Here is a 21,967-nt window from a genome sequence, read left to right as displayed (position 1 = left end):
GTATCTTTATGCATGTGTATACATTTTTTTAATGCTTCCTATTTAATCAAATAACATTTACAGATGTCATTTTTCAGGAATCCAGCCTCAGAGATTTGAACATTGTTATTAGTGATATTTCAACATTAAAATCCATAATCAATCAGATGGATGTACATACAAATAGAGCTTTGCTAGAGAAGCATTGAATAGAAGTGATTTGGCATGTTCCACAAGGTGACTGTTGCTAGTAATCTCCATTCAAAAACCTTAGGATTGTCCCTGATTTTAAAGTAGCAGCAAAGTGTACAGTAGCAGGAGAAAGCTGCTTTACAGTGCAGGTCATGACATCAAAATCAAATCAAATCAAATTTATTTTTATATAGCCCTTCGTACATCAGCTGATATTCTCAAAGTGCTGTACAGAAACCCAGCCTAAAACCCCAAACAGCAAGCAAAGCATGTGAAAGAAGCACGGTGGCTAGGAAAAACTCCCTAGGAAAAACTCCCTAGAAAGGCCAAAAACCTAGGAAGAAACCTAGAGAGGAACCAGGCTATGAGGGGTGGCCAGTCCTCTTCTGGCTGTGCAGGGTGGATATTATAACAGAACATGGTCAATATGTTAAAATGTTCATAAATGACCAGCATGGTCAAATAATAATAATCATAGTAGTTGTCGAGGGTGCAACAAGCACGTCCGGTGAACAGGTCAGGGTTCCATAGCCGCAGGCAGAACAGTTGAAACTGGAGCAGCAGCACGGCCAGGTGGACTGGGGACAGCAAGGAGTCATCATACCAGGTAGTCCTGAGGCATGGTCCTAGGGCTCAGGTCCTCCGAGAGAAAGACAGATAGAGAGAAAGAGAGAATTAGAGAGAGCATATTTAAATACACACAGGACACCGGATAAGACAAGAGAAATACTCCAGATGTAACAGACTGACCCTAGCCCCCCGACACATAAACTACTGCAGCATAAATACTGGAGGCTGAGACAGGAGGGATCAGAAGACACTGTGGCCCCATCCGATGATACCACCGGACAGGGCCAAACAGGCAGGATATAACCCCACCCACTTTGCCAAAGCACAGCCCCCACACCACTAGAGGGATGTCTCCAACCACCAACTTACCGTCCTAAGACAAGGCCGAGTATAGCCCACAACGATCTCCGCCATGGCACAACCCAAGGGGGGGGGCGCCAACCCAGACAGGAAGACCACGTCAGTGACTCAACCCACTCAAGTGACACACCCCTCCCATGGACGGCATGGAAGAACACCTGTAGGCCAGTGACTCAGCCCCTGTAAAAGGGTTAGAGGCAGAGAATCCCAGTGGAAAGAGGGGAACCGGCAAGGCAGAGACAGCAAGGGCGGTTCGTTGCTCCAGCCTTTCCGTTCACCTTCACACTCCTGGGCCAGACTATACTTAATCATAGGACCTACTGAAGAGATAAGTCTTCAGTAAAGACTTAAAGGTTGAGACTGAGTCTGCGTCTCTCACATTGGTAGGCAGACCATTCCATAAAAATGGAGCAGGACAGTCTGTATTGGAGCACTGTCATAGTGTTTTTATGTGCAGTTGACGCTTAAAGAGATCATTATCTATTTAGTGATGCTGTGGGAAGGGACTTTTCATCTTCTTCCACCTGTCTTCACTAGAACATAAGAGGTTGAGAATCAGAGATGTAACAGAGAGGAGATGTTGGAGATGTCATAGATTACCAAACAAACAGGGATTTCACAGAGAGGATTGGTAATAGAGAAGAACAAAAAAAAAACGATGCTGATGATGTCAGAGACAGACATATACGGGAAATGTCTAAATACATCTTAGTGATGTCATACATAGGAGCTAAGTTAGCGATGATGTCACAGAGCGACACAATCAGTGACCTTACAAAAGGCATGGAATATTTATGATATCATAGAGACAAGCAGAAGTGATGATGTCATAGACACTATTAAACAGATAATGACTCCTAACTAAATGTATAGTGTATCTTGTACACCCACCATTAGACATTGCGTAGAGTCTGGGCTGCCCTGGGTATGGGGAGAGGGGACAGTGTCATCCAGGGCCACATTTGCATTGGAGTCACAATGGTTATCACTGAGGAGACAGTGGGAAGAGTTACAATGGACAACAGAGATAAATAACTCCATCACTGTCTAACAGAACAAACTGTTGGTTCCATCAAGGGGTGAGCCTTGAAAGGTATAAGGGTGCTAAGGTGGATAAGAAGTGGGTGAGGTCTGGTGTATATGAAGTGGTGCGATGTACAATCAGGGTGAGGACCCACTGGGCACACCACATCATTTCAACATGGACATTTGGGTATTATTTGGTTGAGACGTTGACCATTGAGATTTCAACCTTTATTCAGCCACTCAAAAAGACAGCCAGATGTTTGTTGAATTCCCAATGTGTTATCACTATGCTTTCAACCATTTAAAAGTACAAAGTTGAAATGGGAATACAATGTCAGATCTTTTTTATTTATACAACAACTTCATGTGTTATCACTGTGCTTAATCTAATTGCACAACCAAATGACCTGGATTGCAGTTGAGATTACATTAAAAGTACATAGTGCAAGTGATCAATGCTGTTTGAGATTCTGCACAGATTATTATAGCAATTGTGAAGATCTCCACAGACCTGCGACCTTTGCATGCCGTCTTGAACATGCATGCTTTCTATGATTACATAAGACATTTATAGTTACAGTAGGCTAACCTCAAAATGTGGCAATGCATGTGTTACTCATTTTAAAGTTGAATAAATACTGGTACATCAGTTTGTAAGAGCCTTAACTTTAGGCTATTGACTGTATTAAAAAAGTATTATTGAATTGTGTTTGGTTGACAACGCAGCCAAATATCAACATTTAAAAGGATATCTAATTCTTGTATACATTCATCTGAGCAACTGGCATAATCCTATTCTTAAACGTTTAGTTTTGGTTGAGTTGGAGACGTGAACCCAACTTATTTGTTAACTTGTCGACAAGTTAATAGGCTATTTGTGTTTGGTTGTCAACGCAACCAAATATCAACATTTGAAGGAGATGTATCTTTGTGCCAATGACCCAGTCTGGCTTTATTCCCAGTTTGTCTACAAATGAATGATAAGTTGGATTCACGTCTCCATATCAACCAAGAATCAAAGTTAAAGAATAGGACTAAATCAAACTTTATTTAAAGTGCATTTAAAGTTTAATTTAGTCCTATTCTTAAACTTAGATTTTTGGTTGAGATGGAGATGTTAATCCAACATATTCATTTGTAGACAAACTAGATTAAGCCAGTGGCACAGATGGAACTATCCAAGCAGAAGATCTCCTTCAAAATGTTGATATTTGGTTGTGTTGTAATTCATTTCCAGTTTGTCTACAAATAGATATGTTGGATTCACGTCTCCATCTCAACCAAAGATCTAAATTGAACCCTGGGTTGAATTGAAACAATAACTGTTGATGAATTTGCAAATGCTTCGTAGGCCTAAATAGTAAATTGATGATGTGACTTATTGCCTTCAGAAAGTATTCACACCCCTCGACTGTGTTACAGCCTGAATTTAAGATGTATTACAAACCTAAATAAGTTCAGCAGTAAAAATGTGCTTAACAAGTCACATAATAAGTTGCACGGACTCACAATTGTGCTTTAACATGATTTTTTAATGACTACCTTCTCTGTACCCCACACATACAGATAATTGTAAGGTCCCTCAGTCAAGCAGTGAATTTCAAACACAGATACAACCACAAAGACCAGGGAGGTTTTCCATTCCCTCGCAAAGGGAATTGTAAAAAAATAAATAATAATAAAAATAAATAAAAAAACTGACATTGAATATCCCTTTGAGCATGGTGAAGTTATTAATTACACTTTGGATGGTGTATCAATACACCCAGTCACTACAAAGATACAGGCGTCCTTCCTAACTCAGTTGCCGGAGAGGAAGGAACCCTTTATTGATTTTCTCATGAGGCCAATGATGACTTTAAAAACAGAGTTTAATGGCAGTGATGGGAGCTAAACTGAAGATGGATCAACAATGTTGTAGTTACTCCACAACACTAACCTCATTTACAGAGTGAAAAGAAGGAAGCCTGTACATAAAAATATTCCAAAACATGTATCCTGTTTACAATAAGTCACTAAAGTAAATACTGCGAAAAAATGTGGCAAAGCAATTCACTTTTTGTCCTGAATACAAAAGTATTATGTTTGGGGCAAATCCAATACAAAGCATTACTGAATATGACCATATATTTCCCCATTCCCTTTCTTCGTAATTTCACTCTCCATATTTTCAAGCATAGTGGTGGCTGCATCATGTTATGGATATGCTTGTAATTGTTAAGGACAGGGGAGTTCTTCAGGATCAAAAAGAAAGGGAATGGAGCAGGCAAAAATCACAAAAGGCACAGGCAAAATCATAAGCACAGACAAAATATGCTTTCCACCACTGGGAGAGGAATTCACCTTTCAGCAGGACAATAACCTAACACACAAGGCCAAATCTACACTGGAGTTGCTTACCAAAAAGACAGTGAATTATCCTGAGTAGCCGAGTTGGTTGACTTAAATGTACTTGAAAATCTATGGCAAGACCTGAAAATGGTTGTCAGGCAATGATCAACAACAAATTTGACAGAGCATGAAGAATTTTGAAAATAATAGGCACATGCTCTCAGACTTACGCAGATAGACTCACAGCTGTATTCGCTGCCAAAAGTACTTCTTTCTACAAAGTATTGACTCAGGGGTGTGAATACTTATGTAAATGAGATATTTCTGTATTTAATTTTCAATACATTTGCAAACATTTCTAAAAACATGTTTTCACTGTCATTCTGAGGTATTGTTTGTAGATCGGTGAGAAAACAAATCTATTTAATCCATTATGAATTCAGGCTGTAATAAAATGAGGAATAAGTCATGGGGTATGAATATTTTCTGAAGGCCCCGTATAGTATGGTTACATTTGATTTGCTCTGTTAAAACCTACGCTTTGGAATGACTTCAATAGAAACAGTGAATATAGAGTTAAGAGATCTCTCAATAAATTGTTCTCACGATAACACATTGGTAGTAGTCAGTGACAAATATCAAAGCTAGGCTGGGCTTGGTTAAAACCCTGGATGGGAGACCAAATCAATAGTTGTAGATCAATTCTCCAGTAGGAAGTGCTGCCCAGACAATTTTTTTCTTTTTCTGAAAGTGGATATTACATTGAAGATCTGACGTTGTTTCAAATGTACAAAGTCAACATATTTTATACAGTTTGTCTATGTTGAAAATTGGTTACAAATATGACATATGTAATCTGGTGGTTGAAATTTCACCCTAAAAAAAAATAGTTTAATTTTTTTCAAGTCGAAATGTATTTTCCATGTAGATTCCATGTCACAATAAGTTGACAAAAGACGTTGAAACAATGTTGACTCAACCAGTTTGTGCTCAGTGGTGAAGGTGTAAAGATTTAATGTGCAGTCGACACTGTACCTATTCTCCAGGTGCTCCTCAAGGTCTTTCTTGATCTTCTCAAGAGTGGAGGAGGATGAGGAAAAAGCCTGATTGAAACATTTAGGGAGTAGGACTAGGTCAGGGTGCTTGAAGGAACTCATTACTGTTGAACAAAACAGAGAAATACAAAAAAAGGTCAACGGATAAAGAAGCGAGTGCATGACGTGTGTACAGGCCCAATAGATTGTGGGTTGTGTCGTTTTTTTTAATAAAGGGTGACTACATTGTCCGCCCAGGCTCTCCATGCTTTGGGCCTTTCTCTCGTCCTTCTTCTCCTCCTTTTGGGGGGGGACAGTACCTCCTGGGAGGCTGACCTCATCGCATGGATGGAGCTCCTCTTCCTCTTGGAGATTGCTCCTCTTAGAGCTGAGAGAGAGAGAAACAGAGAGCATTAGTGAAATTACGAAGAAAGGGAATGGGGAAATATATATGGTCATATTGAGTGTGTTTAAGTGAAAGAAGTCACTTACGATGGATCTTTTTGAACTTCAAAAATCTGTCTGCATAGAAACCAGGCCTTTGAACTGACACTGTATCCTGAAACACAAAGATACACAGGTGTCAGGCCACTATGAGAGCAAAATGGAATATGAATACAATCACACACACACTGAGGGCTTTCCAGGAGTGCTCCACCTTCTTGATGAACCTTAAAAGAAGCACTGGTGTTAAAGATAATTTATGTTATGTGTAACATTACGTTTTTCTTGATGGAAATGATGAGTGGTTCTACAAAAAGCTCTCACCTGTAGGACGTCAATGATCCCTAAGAAGATCTGCAGCTTCTCATCTTTGTGTTTAGCTGGAATTCCACCCATTCTAATGGACAAAAAAGGAATTTACATCGCACACAGCTGCTATGCAGTGTTTGACTGAATTATGGTGTGAATAATACAATGTACTAATGTTTACAATGACTCATTGTGTATTCAGTGATATGTCATTGGTTAAAGGGCCTTATGAAGGTGAACGTTGTCTCACGTGTCATCGGCCACTGGCTCTGCAACCTTGCCGTCCCCTTGGATGGACTCCAGGGCGGTGGAGTAGAGGACCCTCTGGCCATTGAGGCGCTTTCTGTCCGCCCTGGTCCCCCCTGTTCAGACACTTCGTGTCCAGCACATGCACCCCCAGCAGGAGACTGTAGTCCATGATCTTAAAACTCTCCAGGACCTGACCGAGACATGACCACATTTTGTTCCCGCTTAAATTCTCAACAATCCTCTTAACTGACCACTCCACGTGACCTTCAACAACCACCCATGCTGAAAGGCCTGTTAAACTGGCCACCAAAGATGGATTAGCAAACCAAACACACTTAAACCTCTAGCCTTCTGACCAATGTTCCCTCAATTTTTTTTACATTTTTTTTTCGCCACTGAGCACATTTCTGGTCTGCTGAGCGCAAACTTGAACGTTGTGAAAATTCTGAGCAACTTCCGGCACGCGTTTATTGTGAACACTGAGGCTGTACCCACTATTAAAGTTAGTTTCAACAGTTGCCAAGTATGTTACTGTGGCTATTTGATCATAATGTAGGCCTATCAGAGTGGCCTACCATCAAAAACAATGGAGAAAAAAATATTCCCATAACATTTAACATGGAAATACCTGTTCTATCGTTCAGCCTACAGTAGCAGCCAACGTGTGGTGTTCAATTTTTATTTTCTCTTTATTTAACCGGGTAGGCAAGTTCTCATTTACAATTGCGACCTGTCCAAGATAAAGCAAAGCAGTTGGACACATACGACAACAGAGTTAAACATGGAGTAAAACAAACATACAGTAGAAAATAAGTCTATATACAATGTGAGCAAATGAGGTGAGATAAGGCAGGCAAAAAAGGCCATGGTGGCAAAGTAAATACAATATTGCAAGTAAAACACTGGAATGGTAGATTTGTAGTGGAAGAAAGTGCAAAGCAGAAATAGAAATAATGGGGTGCAAAGGAGCTAAATAAATAAATACAATAGGGGAAGAGGTAGTTGTTTGGGCTAAATTATAGATGGGCTATGTACAGGTGCAGTGATCTGTGAACTGCTCTTGACAGCTGGTGCTTAAAGCTAGTGAGGGAGATAAGAATACTAAGAATACCTAAGAGTGAATTAAACTATTTTGAAAAAGCAATTAATGGAATTAACTGGAATGATCTCTTGTCCTATACAGACGTGGAAGCTGATAGTGAGGTTTTTCTATCCACAATCCAGGCTACAATAAATGGTTTCCTAAAGAAAATCAAATCCAAACCTGGCCAAAAGAGCACTCTTCCTTGGCTAAATGGAGAAATTTGGAAATTGATAAAATAACGAGATTATGCTCTAAAAACAGCCCTAAAATCCAAATTAGAGCATGACAGACGTAGGTTTACCATGTTGAGAAATAAGGTGATGAAAGAAATCAGACAGGCCAAGGCAAACTTTTTTATTAACATAATTGGTGAGGCAAAGGGAAATTCTAAATTGATCTGGGAGAATCTAAAAAAGTTAACAGGGAAAGAACATAGTAACACCACAAAAAGACTAGAAATCATGGTGAATAACAATCTAACACAGGATGCGGTTGAAATAGCAATAGCCTTCAATTCCTACTTTATTGACTCTGTCAAGGTACTGACACAGAACCCCTCCACTGGTTTATTGGGCTCAGTGCTAGTGAATGACGCTCAACCTGTCTTCATCATAAGGGAGGATTTCTGAGTCAAAGGTGAACAAGGTGATTAGCTCACTAAAGAACTCTAAATCCAAAGATGTGTTTGGGCTGGACTCTACCTTTCTTAAAAACTACAAAGAGTCACTCATTGGCCCCATTACTAAGGTCACCAACACATCTATTGGTCTGGGGGTGTTTCCAAGGGTATGGAAGTCAGCCATAATAACGGCCATCTTTAAATCGGGCGACCCTGCTGATGTGAGTAACTACAGGCCCATTAGTATACTACCTGTAGTGTCGAAGGTTGTTGAAAAGTGTGTAGCAGAACAACTGATTTCCCACCTCAACAACAGCCCCTTCACATTACACTCCATGCAGTTTGGCTTCAGAGCGAAACACTCCACAGAAACGGCCAACTGCTTTCTTCTGGAAAATGTGAAGTCCAAGATGGACAATGGGGGCGTTGTTGGGGCTGTGTTTCTGGACCTAAGGAAGGCTTTCGATACTGTTAACCATGAGATTCTCATCACAAAATTGTCCAAGTTCAACTTTTCCCCCGATGCCTTGAGATGGATGAAATCATACCTTGAAGGCAGAACTCAGTGTGTCAGAGTGAGCAATGAGCTGTCGCCCACTCTTAGCTATGATGTGGGCGTGCCCCAAGGGTCAATACTGGGGCCCCTCCTGTTCAGCTTGTACATTAATGATCTGCCTTCCGTCTGCACTGGGTCTGAAGTTCAAATGTATGCAGATGATAGTGATATATGTGCATGCAAAGAGCAAACAACAAGCTGCACAAGAACTCACTACTGTAATGGTCCAGGTTACAAAGTGGCTCAGTGACTCGTGTTTGCATCTCAATGTGAAAAAAACAGTTTGCATGTTCTTCACAAAGAGGGCAACAGATGCTACTGAGCCAGATGTCTATGTGTCAGGGGAGAAGCTCCAGGTGGTATCTGATTTTAAGTACCTTGGAATCATACTTGATTCCAACCTCTCTTTTAAAAAGCATGTGAAAAAGGTAATTCAAATAACCAAATTCAACCTAGCTAATTTCCGATTTATACGAAATTGTTTGACCACAGAGGTAGCAAAACTGTATTTCAAATCGATGATACTCCCCCACTTAACATACTGCTTGACTAGTTGGACCCAAGCTTGCTATACAACATTAAAACCTATTCAGTCTGTCTACAAACAGGCTCTCAAAGTGCTCGATAGAAAGCCCAATAGCCATCATCACTGTTACATCCTCAGAAAGCATGAGCTCCTGAGTTGGGAAAATCTTGTGCAATACACCGACGCATGTCTTGTATTCAAGATCCTAAATGGCCTGGCTCCCCCTCCACTCAGTATTTTTGTTAAACAGAAAACCCAAACATATGGCAGCAGATCCACAAGGTCTGCCATGAGAGGTGACTGTATAGTTCCCTTAAGGAAAAGCACCTTTAGTAAATCTGCTTTCTCTGTGAGAGCTTCCCATGTCTGGAATACACTGCCATCAGACACACATAACTGCACCACATATCACACTTTCACAAAATGCATGAAGACATGGCTAAAGGTCAATCAGACTTGTGAACATAATCCCTAGCTGTGTATTGCCGCTTTCAATGTTGTCTGTTGTCTGTAGCTTGTGAGGTGTGGAAACACTTTGTTGTTTTTATGGATTTTGTCTTGTTGCTTTTTGTTCTATGTTGCTCTGTCTGTATGCTACATCTTGCTTGTCCTATGTTGCTCTGTCTGTATGCTATGTCTTGCTTGTCCTATGTTACTCTGCGTGTGCTCACTGTTCAATGATTGTCTATATTGTAATTGTTTTTAATAACCTGCCCAGGGACTGCGGTTGAAAATTAGCCGGCTGGCTAAAACCGGCACTTTTACTGAAACGTTGATTAATGTGCACTGTCCCTGTAAAAATAAAATAAACTCAAATAAACTCATAAGTGTTTCCAGTTTCAGAGATTTTTGTAGTTCGTTCCAGGCATTGGCAGCAGAGAACTGGAAGGAGAGACGGCCAAAGGAGGAATTGGCTTTGGGGGTGACCAGATGCCTACATTCCATGAAAACATGCAGGGCTTGACATTAACCTGTTAATCCACTTGTCCATCAGACAAGGAGGTGACTGAAAATGTTGTGTGATGCAAGAAACCACTTTACAAAATAAAATTCATTATTATTCCCATGCCATTATTACAGAGAGTCAGACAAATTATGCTACGCTCTGCCTATTGGCTATTTGCCCTTTAAGACATTAAAAAAAAAACGTTTTACCTGACTGGCTTTTCAAAGATGGCTAGAAATGCACACATTTGTGCTTGTTGGAAGCAACCACTCCCCCATTGTTGACTAGAAATGAGCAATAACTTGGCTAATAACTAACTAACTGGCAAAGAATATGAACAAATGTGCACACCTGGTTACATGCAGCTCTCACTTTGTTCTCAAAACAAGCAAATCTACTCGCAACCCCTCATACTGTAGTCTAAACAAAGTCCAGTTCAAAGTGAATGGTACTGATCCATATATGGCAATGACTATTTGCATATAGGCCTACTGCAGCTCTGATTGGTTATGGCGGGAAGGCCCTAGGTGGGGAAATGGAGACTGTGCTTGAATCTGAATGTGTGGGATAATGGATGGAAAATAGTGAAATCAAAGAATAGAACAAAACGAGCAAAAGTTGTAGTAGAAGACCGGCCCAATTTATTTCTTATTGGACTGCATTTTTTGGACAAGGAGTTTCATTTGAGAAATCCATTTGTAATATCGAGGACTGGGAAGAAAGCAGTGGGAAAGGTGGATTCAATCAAGGTGACTAGAAGCAGCCTTGTTTTGGTTAATTGTGTCGAAGAACAGAAGCCTGCGCTGCATCTGGCAAAATTGCCCACGTCAGAAGTAACCTGTATTGATCTTCGGTGCAGTGCTCCTGCCAAAGGAGTTATAGTTGGAGTCTCATTGGATATATAAGACGAGTACCTTAGTCAGAAAATCCCAGGAGTGGTCAGTGCATGTCGCCTGACCCCTATGGTAAATGGAAGGAAGGAGATAAGCCTATTATTGTTGTTTGAGGAGACTACCTGAACATGTGAAGCTTGGATATGTACGGTATGCGGTGAGAGCATTTGTGTCCAAACCATTACAGTGTGGGAATTGTAAAGGATATGGGCACGTGTGAAATGTTTGCAGACGGTTGAAGTATGGTATTGAAGAATTGGTGAATAAAAAATGTGGTGGGGATCATACTCCGGACTTTGAGTGCCCTGTTAGGGTGAAGGAGGTTGGAGGTGTCAAGGATCAGAGCTATGTAGCGGTTCTCCTATGTGGAGGCGGTGAGGAGAGTCAAAGGCCAAGAGGCAACAGTGTTGAAGATATGGCGGTGGATGCATCGCAACCAGTTGTTAGTGTTAAGTAAATCGAGTGATCTGGATACACTCATTGTAAAGAACATGGAATTTATAGCCACAGTGATTAATTGCACAGCACAATTGTCATTTTATCTGCATCCGATATGTTTTTGGAGTGCAGAAGCACTGCAAGGACTAATGCCTCTAGGAAATGTCCCACCCTCACAGGCGTCTTCTGAACCTGTGTAGGGACCTGATTAGAATTAGTGTTTTACAGAAAAGCAGGTTGATTATGTTAATTTCTTTTTTTGATAGTTTGTACGATATTTTTTACCCATATCATTTCCTTTTTTGGGATCCTTATGCACCTGCACAGTAGGTGGCAGAATGCACATCTAATTGTTGAGAATGCCATTATACCATAGAAGAAGATTGTTTATGGCGCACTGGTCTGTGTACGTAGCTAATATTGCATTGATTCAATCACAATTCCCACAGTAGAGCGAATTGTTGATAGTGTTTACTGTAGAAAATTGAGTGAAGTTCAATCTCTTGCGCAGCTTAGAGGGAACATTGCTTCTGACGATCACTGATGTGACACTATAACTCCTAAACAAAGGCCTTAACGATGCCCAAGTTACCTAACTGTGCTGCTGCCTACCTACCACATTGTGTTGGGTGATTGTTATTCTGTCTCTGTCCAGTTCCTCTGTTGAGTAATAATGCAGTCATTCAGAAGGGCTCAAGGTCATGGAGAAGAGGCCGGTCATCCTTATGTAACATTATTGCCAGTAAGGGTTCAAAGTTCAATGAGAAATATCCAACCAAATGCTACTGAAGGAACTAAAATGTCCCTCTGATAACACACAATTGACTAGCCTTCATGTTTTGAATATGCAATACCAATAAGTAAGTGAATCTACTGCGAGTGGCCTCACCCTGCAGTCCCTCTGCATTGTCTTCATTAAGGTACTGTACGTGTCACCATCAAAGTGCATGCCCTCAAGCATCTCCTGGAAGTCCAGGTCTTTGAAGGTGGGTGAGAACTTGGCGCGTTCCTTGCACGAGGCGCGGCGTTTGTAGGTGGAGCCCCTCAGGTCGTATTTCAGGTCGTAGTGCATATGGAGGGCCCTGGGCATCACGTTGTTCATCACCGCCAGGCAGATGTTGACACCAGCACACTGGATGCAGTACAGGCCATAGAACTTGGGTAGCAGTGTCCTCGGGTTCTGATTCAGAAATAAAACAAGATGGAAAAAGAGATGAATTTGAGAATAGTTCACACGTTGCCAACATTTAAATTAAACTATACAATCTTTGAATAAGAATATCCTGAAGGCGCTAGAACTGATAAGAGTTGCCCTATTTATTATGCCAGGAATGGTGTTTGTGTTAAGGGAGGGGCTCACCATGTAGTATCCAGGAAGGAGTTTCTGCAGGAACTCAGCCTCTTTATGCTGCACTGTCTTATTGACAAACTCATCGTCGCTGGTCAGGTAGAACCAGGAACTGCTGGCCCCGGGGTTGGACAGCTCAATCAGAGGCTCATTACAGATGGAGTACTGGAATTCATACAGGAAGAGCCAATAGCATGCATTCATAAAGACAGGACAGTGTCACGGCTGTTCGAAGGAGCGGACCAAAATGCAGCGTGTTCGTAGTTCCACATATTTATTAAACATGAAACTGAATACAAAAACAACAAACCATGACACAGAGGGGACAACGCACTACTCAAAAGATAATAACCCACAAACAGGAAGACCCCTAATTAAATATGATCTCTAATCAGAGGCAATGAGGATCAGCTGCCTCCAATTAGAGATCAACCCCAAACAATCCCAACATAGAAATAGAAAAACTAGAAATTAAACATAGAAATAGAAAACATAGAACACCCCAAAACACACCCTGCCCTACTCTACTATAGAAAATGACATCTTACTAGGGTCAGGACGTGACAGACAGCAACAAGGAAGTTTTCAAACCACAAAGAAACCCAATGGGCAAAAACTGGTTGAATCAACATTGTTTAGAAGTAATTTCAACCCAAAAATGTAAATGTGATGACGTTGAATTAACGTAGAAAACTGATTGGATTTGAAAAAAGACATCAACATAAGGGAATTGGTTTTTTTTTTCCACCCAACTTTTAAAAACTAAATGCAATGACGTGGTGAAATGTTTTGTTGATTTCACGTTGAATTCACATTAGTTGACAACTCAAATGTAAATCCAAACTAAACATTGAAATGACATCTGTGCCCAGTGGGAACACTGTGCTCTTACTTATCGATCAGACAACTCTAATGGGGTGTATTACTACATGATTGTATGCTGTATTATCAGAGAAGCACATGGTGTGTAGGAGTGTTTTCTGTAAGGGGCTTTCCACACTAACCAGGTAGTCATCTGCTTTGATGCCAAAGAGCTCCCTAAACCAGGGGCGAAAATCTGATATCAACTTTGGAGGGGACAATTACATGAAATTTTCTCAAGAGCAATTCCTGAGGGGGACACCAAAAGTAGTGCTGTAACACATAGCCTACATTGTAATATGGTAAATGTATATTGAGGAACCAAAGAAATAAGGTGTTTGCCGTACTCCTAACTACCGGTACCCAAAACTACACAACTAATCACAACAGCAATACCATTGCCTTTAACAAATCTTAGTTCAGTCACCAGTTTAAGTTGAGAGTGGGGGTATCCATGGCATTTTCCAATTATGTTCCTATTTTACAAGTAAAAAAAATTGAGAACCTTTCATAATGTTGCCAAACAAAGACTCAACAAACTTACCTGAGACTCCCTGTCTCTGCCAGTCTGTCCCTGCATATCTGTCCCCAACTCTGCTGTCTGTGTGCCATCTGTTGCCTGCTCTGCCTAATGACATCATTGTGAAACATTTCCATTAGAATTTCATTTCTTTCTTATGAACATTTTATCAACTAGTCTTTGAGATATTAGGCTACTAGGGTTCTTACTATGCGTTTTGGTGTATTGAAAAAAATACTCTGATGTCCGTCTTTTATTTTTCTGCCATTTTTCTACCTGGCTGGCTGGCTGGCTACACACACAGTGTGTAGGTTATTTACAGTAGGATATGGCCTTCTATCATCTTCAATCATTCTATTTGGGCTTCGATCTAAAAGGTAGCTAGCAAATGTGAAACGGATTAAAATGACAAGAGTTGACAGCTGTATGAGTTCACCATTTACACAACATATGCTGCAACCTTTTGTAATTTTAATAGTTTGTTTCATATTGGCTGGCTTCCAACAATAGCTGAATTTGCAAAGCTAGCGAGCACCAATTCAGTTTCAGTGGTGTTTGCTATAATCTTTGCTACCCGGGTTAAATAAAGGTGAAATAAAATAAATAAATAAAAGTTCCCTTGCGACAATTTAGCTTTTGCAACGAGACCATTAAATATATTTAAGACAATGGTAGAAGAGAGTGTAGTTCTGTTCAGTTTGGATTTCAGTTTATCGCTAACCTCATCACAGGGACTTTGAAGCACTAACTTACATCATCTGCTTGCTGATCTTGGAATAAATTGACGATAGCAAAGATTCCATCTTTGACGACGCCACATAAATGGAATAGGTACTAGCTAGCTTAATAGTTAATATTTGCGCGCTAGCTCTGCATATTCAGCTAGTGTGTGTGCGCGATTGACTGGATTAACCTCACGTCAGTTACGTGCATTGAGTGCCTTTCAGACAGTAGATAAGACCTCTCTGTTACCTAGCAAGCTAAGGAACTGGCAGTGGATCAAACCATTGTGAGGCAAAGGGTGGGGGGGGTCGCAATCTTTTGAAACTTAAAAACGCGCTATTAAGTGTCTATAATCAGCACAATTGCTTTCATTGCGTATTATTAATATGATTTAAATTACATAGTTATGTTTCAGTGATATATTGGGGGGGACAAATCATATTTTTCCCAGGATGGGGGGGGGGTCGTGTCCCCCCCGTCCCCCCCCGGGATTTCCGCCCCTGCCCTAAACTAGCGGAAGGTGAGAGGGGCGTAGGTTTTGAGGCGGAAGTCTGGGAAGTGGTACACTGGGGTCATGTTGCTCCGCTCACTGACAACACAAGCGTTATCACACAAACAGATCAGTGTTATCAGTGACAAACACTCATTTATTACAGAAAATATGTACATTTGCATCCCAATAGAACAGGGTACAGTACACAAATGTATCAGTTAGAGCAGCAGTTGCCAAATGTTTCCACTCGGGGCCCCCCTTCCATCATTGGGGAACAAAAAAAATGGGTTAAAAAACCTAGATTAAAAAAAACTTTAGCTGACATGGACTAGTAAGTTGGTTCTGGTCATTTCTAAAACATTATAAGGGATACCTAGTCAGTTGCACAACGGAGTGCATTCAACCTAAATGTGTATTCTACATTTAACCCAACCCCTCTGAATCAGAGCGATGCGGCAGGCTACCTTTATCGAAGTCCACGGCACAGTGTAACTGCTTTGCTCAAGGGCAGAATTGCAGATTTTTCCACCTTGCCGGCTCGGGCATTCAAACCAGCGACCTTTCGGTTACTGGCCCATCGCTCTTAACCGCTAGGCTACCTAATTAGCTCTCTGAGGGAGCAATGACGAGAGGAAAACTGCTAATGCACAACCTCATTTTGAAGTATTCTACTATTACAGCTTTAAGTTGGCCCCAGAGTTTGGGAACCACTGAGTTAGAGCAAACAGAGAATATTATGGCGCCACACCAAACTGAAATGGCGCCACACCAAACGGATATGGCGCCACACCAAACTGGAAGTCTTCCGACTAGCTTGGAAAGACAGTACCGTGCAGTATCGAAGAGCCCTCACTGCTGCTCGATCATCCTATTTTTCCAACTTAATTGAGGAAAATAAGAACAATCCGAAATTTCTTTTTGATACTGTCGCAAAGCTAACTAAAAAGCAGCCTTCGCAAATGGAGGATGGCCTTCACTTCAGCAGTAATACATTTATGAACTTCTTTGAGGAAAAGATCATGATCATTAGAAAGCAAATTACGGACTCCTCTTTAAATCTGGGTATTCCTCCAAAGCTCCATTGTCCTGAGTCTACACAACTCTGCCAGGACCTAGGATCAAGGGAGATACTAAAGTGTTTTAGTACTATATCTCTTGACACAATGCTGAAAATAATCATGGCCTCCAAACCCTCAAGCTGCATACTGGACCCTATTCCAACTAAACTACTGAAAGAGCTGCTTCCTGTGCTTGGCCCTCCTATGTTGAACATAATAAACGGCTCTCTATCCACCGGATGTGTACCAAGCTCACCAAAAGTGGCAGTAATAAAGCCTCTCTTGAAAAAGCCAAATCTTGACCTAGAAATTATAAAAAACTATCGGCCTATATCGAATCTTCCATTCCTCTCAAAAAAAATTGAAAAAGCTGTTGCACAGCAACTCACTGCCTTCCTGAAGACAAACAATGTATACGAAACGCTTCAGTCTGGTTTTAGACCCCATCATAGCACTGAGACTGCACTTGTGAAGGTGGTAAATTACCTTTTAATGATGTCAGACCGAGGCTCTGCATCTGTCCTCGTGCTCCTAGATCTTAGTGCCGCTTTTGATACCATCGATCACCACATTCTTTTGGAGAGATTGGAAACCCAAATTGGTCTACATGGACAAGTTCTGGCCTGGTTTAGATCTTATCTGTCGGAAAGATATCAGTTTGTCTCTGTGAATGGTTTGTCCTCTGACAAATCAATTGTAAATTTCGGTGTTCCTCAAGGTTCCATTTTAGGACCACTATTGTTTTCACTATATATTTTACCTCTTGGGGATGTCATTCGAAAACATACTGTTAAATTTCACTGCTATGCGGACGACACACAGCTGTACATTTCAATGAAACATGGTGAAGCCCCAAAATTGCCCTCGCTAGAAGCCTGTGTTTCAGACATAAAGAAGTGGATGGCTGCAAACGTTCTACTTTTAAACTCGGACAAAACAGAGATGCTTGTTCTAGGTCCCAAGAAACAAAGAGATCTTCTGTTGAATCTGACAATTAATCTGGATGGTTGTACAGTCGTCTCAAATAAAACTGTGAAGGACCTCGGCGTTACTCTGGACCCTGATCTCTCTTTTGAAGAACATATCAAGACTGTTTCAAGGACAGCTTTTTTCCATCTACGTAACATTGCAAAAATCAGAAACTTTCTGTCCAAAAATGACGCAGAAAGATTAATCCATGCTTTTGTTACCTCTAGGCTGGACTACTGCAATGCTCTACTTTCCGGCTACCCGGATAAAGCACTAAACAAACTTCAGTTAGTGCTAAATACGGCTGCTAGAATCCTGACTAGAACCAAAACATTTGATCATATTACTCCTCCCTACACTGGCTTCCTGTTAAGGCAAGGGCTGATTTCAAGGTTTTACTGCTAACCTACAAAGCATTACATGGGCTTGCTCCTACCTATCTTTCCGATTTGGTCCTGCCGTACATACCTACACGTACGCTACGGTCACAAGACGCAGGCCTCCTAATTGTCCCTAGAATTTCTAAGCAAACGGCTGGAGGTAGGGTTTTCTCCTATAGAGCTCAATTTTTATGGAATGGTCTGCCTACCAATGTGAGAGACGCAGACTCAGTCTCAACCTTTAAGTCTCTACTGAAGACTTATCTCTTCAGTAGGTCCTATGATTAAGTATAGTCTGGCCCAGGAGTGTGAAGGTGAACGGAAAGGCTGGAGCAACGAACCGCCGTTGCTGTCTCTGCCTTGCCGGTTCCCCTCTTTCCACTGGGATTCTCTGCCTCTAACCCTTTTACAGGGGCTGAGTCACTGGCTTACTGGTGTTCTTCTATGCCGTCCATGGGAGGGGTGCGTCACTTGAGTGGGTTGAGTCACTGACGTGGTCTTCCTGTCTGGGTTGGCGCCCCCCCTTGGGTTGTGCCATGGCGGAGATCGTTGTGGGCTATACTCGGCCTTGTGTTAGGACGGTAAGTTGGTGGTTGGAGACATCCCTTTAGTGGTGTGGGGGCTGTGCTTTGGCAAAGTGGGTGGGGTTATATCCTGCCTGTTTGGCCCTGTCCGGGGGTATCATCGGATGGGGCCACAGTGTCTTCTGATCCCTCCTGTCTCAGCCTCCAGTATTTATGCTGCAGTAGTTTATGTGTCGGGGGGCTAGGGTCAGTCTGTTACATCTGGAGCATTTCTCTTGTCTTATCCGGTGTCCTGTGTGAATTTAAATATGCTCTCTCTAATTCTCTCTTTCTGTCTTTCTCTCGGAGGACCTGAGCCCTAGGACCATGCCTCAGGACTACCTGGTATGATGACTCCTTGCTGTCCCCAGTCCACCTGGCCGTGCTGCTGCTCCAGTTTCAACTGTTCTGCCTGCGGCTATGGAACCCTGACCTGTTCACCGGACGTGCTTGTTGCACCCTCGACAACTACTATGATTATTATTATTTGACCATTCTGGTCATTTATGAACATTTTAACATCTTGACCATGTTCTGTTATAATATCCACCCTGCACAGCCAGAAGAGGACTGGCCACCCCTCATAGCCTGGTTCCTCTCTAGGTTTCTTCCTAGGTTTTTGGCCTTTCTAGGGAGTTTTTCCTAGGGAGTTTTTCCTAGCCACCGTGCTTCTTTCACATGCATTGCTTGCTGTTTGGGGTTTTAGGCTGGGTTTCTGTACAGCACTTTGAGATATCAGCTGATGTACGAAGGGCTATATAAATAAATTTGATTTGAATTTGATTTGATATTATGACTGAGTGATGGACCACTAGAAGGAAACTATTGAAGTATACAAGAAGCATCAGCTGTGCGGTAAGCAGTGCCCAACAGATGCCACAACAGATGTGCATCTTTCAGTGAAGCTTCAAAGGTCCCGTATGTCTGGGTCAAGTGTCTTCACTGACATTTTCAACCTCTCCCTGACCGAGTCTGTAATACCTACATGCTTCTACATCTGCATTGCTTGCTGTTTGGAGTTTTAGGCTGGGTTTCTGGGAACTAAAATAATGTCAATTAGTCTATCAGAAGCTTCTAAAGCCATGACATCATTTTCTTGAATTTTCCAAGCTGTTTAAAGGCACAGTCAACTTAGTGTATGTAAACTTCTGACCCACTGGAATTGTGATACAGTGAATTATAAGTGAAATAATCTGTCTGTAAACAATTGTTGAAAAAATTACTTATGTAAAACAGATTCCAATTTTCCTGCATTAAAATCACCAGCCACTAGGAGTGCCGCCTCTGGATTAGCATTTTTTTGTTTGCTTATGGCCCTATGAAGCTTGTTGAGTGCGGTCTTAGTGCCAGCATCGGTTTGTGGTGGTAAATAAACAGCTACGAAAAATATAGATGAAAACTCTTGGTAAATAGTGTGGTCTACAGCTTATCATGAGGTACTCTAACTCAGGCGAGCAGAACCTTTAGAATGCGCACCAGTCTTTGTTGACAAAGAGAGACACCCCACCCCCACGGATTTTACTGGATTCTGCTGTTCTGCCGATGGATGGAAAACCCAGCTAACTGTATATTATCCATGTCCTTGTTCAGCCATGACCCCGAAAAGCATAGAGTATTACAGTTCTTAATGTCCCGTTGATAGGATAGTCTCAAACGGAGCTCGTCCAGTTTGTTCTCCAGCGATTGCACATTCACCAATAGAACAATCAATCAAATTTATTTATAAAGCCCTTCTTACATCAGCTCATGTCACAAAGTGCTGTACAGAAACCCAGCCTAAAACCCCAAACAGCAAGCAATGCAGGTATAGAAGCACAGTGGCTCGGAAAAACTCCCTAGAAAGGCCAGAAAACAGGAAGAAACCTAGAGAGGAACCAGGCTATGAGGGGTGGCCAGTCCTCTTCTGGCTGTGCCGGGTGGAGATTATAACAGAACATGGCCAAGATGTTCAAATGTTCATAGATGACCAGCAGGGTCAAATAATAATAATCACAGTGGTTGTCGAGGGTGCAACAGGTCAGCACCTCAGGAGGAAATGTCAGTTGGCTTTTCATAGCCAATCATTCAGAGTATCTCAGAACAGAGGGTAGGAGCGGTTTATTCACTCGTCGCTGTAGTCTCATCAATGTACCCGCACTGCGACCTCTATAGCTATGTTTTTTCCTCTTCCGGGGATTAGGGCCTGGTTCGAGATGAGCAGTATGTCCTGTGGCATAGACTCATTGAAGTAGATGTCTTCGTCCAGATTGAGGTGTGTGATTGCTGTTCTGATGTCCAGAAGCTTTTTTCAGTCATAAGAAACGATGGAGGAAACATTATGTTCAAAAAAAGTTACAGCGCCATCTGTGGGAGAGATAGCTTACCTTTTCATGGTTGTTTGATCAATAGGACTGTAAAGTCTGCAAATGTAAGAAGACTCCCGTGGGATTTACATATTTGCAGAAATCCATTCAGGTGTATTTTGTGGCTTTTACCGAATGCGTTCTAATGATCTAAAGTCGTGCTGTTGCTACTGCCTGTAAACACACAGTCCAGTTCAAAGTGAGTGATGGCACGCCTGTGTGGCAAATGTTCTATTTGCATATAGGCCTACTGTAGCTCCGATTGGCTATGTAGGACCGGTCTGTGTAGAGTCCGGTCCTGGACAAGACAGATTTTTTTTATTAGGTTTTATTTACTGCAGTGTTTATTAACTGTCTGAACACACCGCCACTTTCCCACTCTATATTGCTATTCAAGTTTCACATATGCCTTACTCTACGTCATTCCCAAACATTCCATGAATGTATGAAAACGTGGAAATGAGCAGGTGTTAAATGAGGTGAGAAGGAGACTGGAGTAGCACTTTTGTAGTGAAAGGGACTTCTGTGTCAATGGGAAAATCTGTCCAATGAGGTTCAGATAAGCTTCTTTAACAGTGTTTGTGCTGTATTCATGTCACTAACTAGTGATGTGTATAAGCCTGCTGAGTGATGCCAGTGCTGTGTCCTGTACCTGGGTAGAAAGACACTCCACCATGTAGAAATCCTGCATGAGCACATCTCTGTCAGGCTTGGATGTCAGGTTCCCCACAGCATACCCAATGCCCAGCTGGATGGCTCCTTTCAGTGCAGCAGCTGTTGGCTGGGACCACACAAACATAATATTCTCAATCAATACAACACTGATTATAATGTGTAGGATTTCAGATCAAACCATACCATTTTTGTACATCTGAAAGGTACATCTGATGCATGTCAGACAGCACGTTCATGGATACCAGGACCACCTGTAGCTTTGTAACTGATATTGGCATTTCCGTTCTGAACCGATGGAAGGCAGAGAATCTACAGGGCAGTCGGCGTGCCTCTCATGTGGCTAAACACAGTGGCTGATCTACCTAATCACGTTATCCGCCACCCCGGCATCAGCAGACACAAACAGACAGACTGAGCACCGTTATGTAACGCTCAACCACAACACCATCTCCAGTCCAGGGAGGGCAAAGCATTGTCCA

General features: G+C 41.8%; 1 pseudogene; it reads right to left on the bottom strand.

The window, feature by feature from the left end:
• Positions 1–5,657: 5,657 nt before the first annotated feature.
• Positions 5,658–21,766, bottom strand: LOC106563349 (phosphatidylinositol 4-phosphate 5-kinase type-1 beta-like; annotated as a pseudogene).
• Positions 21,767–21,967: the final 201 nt, after the last annotated feature.

The sequence above is a fragment of the Salmo salar genome, chromosome 11, assembly GCF_965601325.2.
Source record: "Salmo salar chromosome 11, fSalSal1, whole genome shotgun sequence".
Taxonomy (NCBI): domain Eukaryota; kingdom Metazoa; phylum Chordata; class Actinopteri; order Salmoniformes; family Salmonidae; genus Salmo; species Salmo salar.
This window is presented reverse-complemented; position numbering and strand designations above follow the sequence as displayed.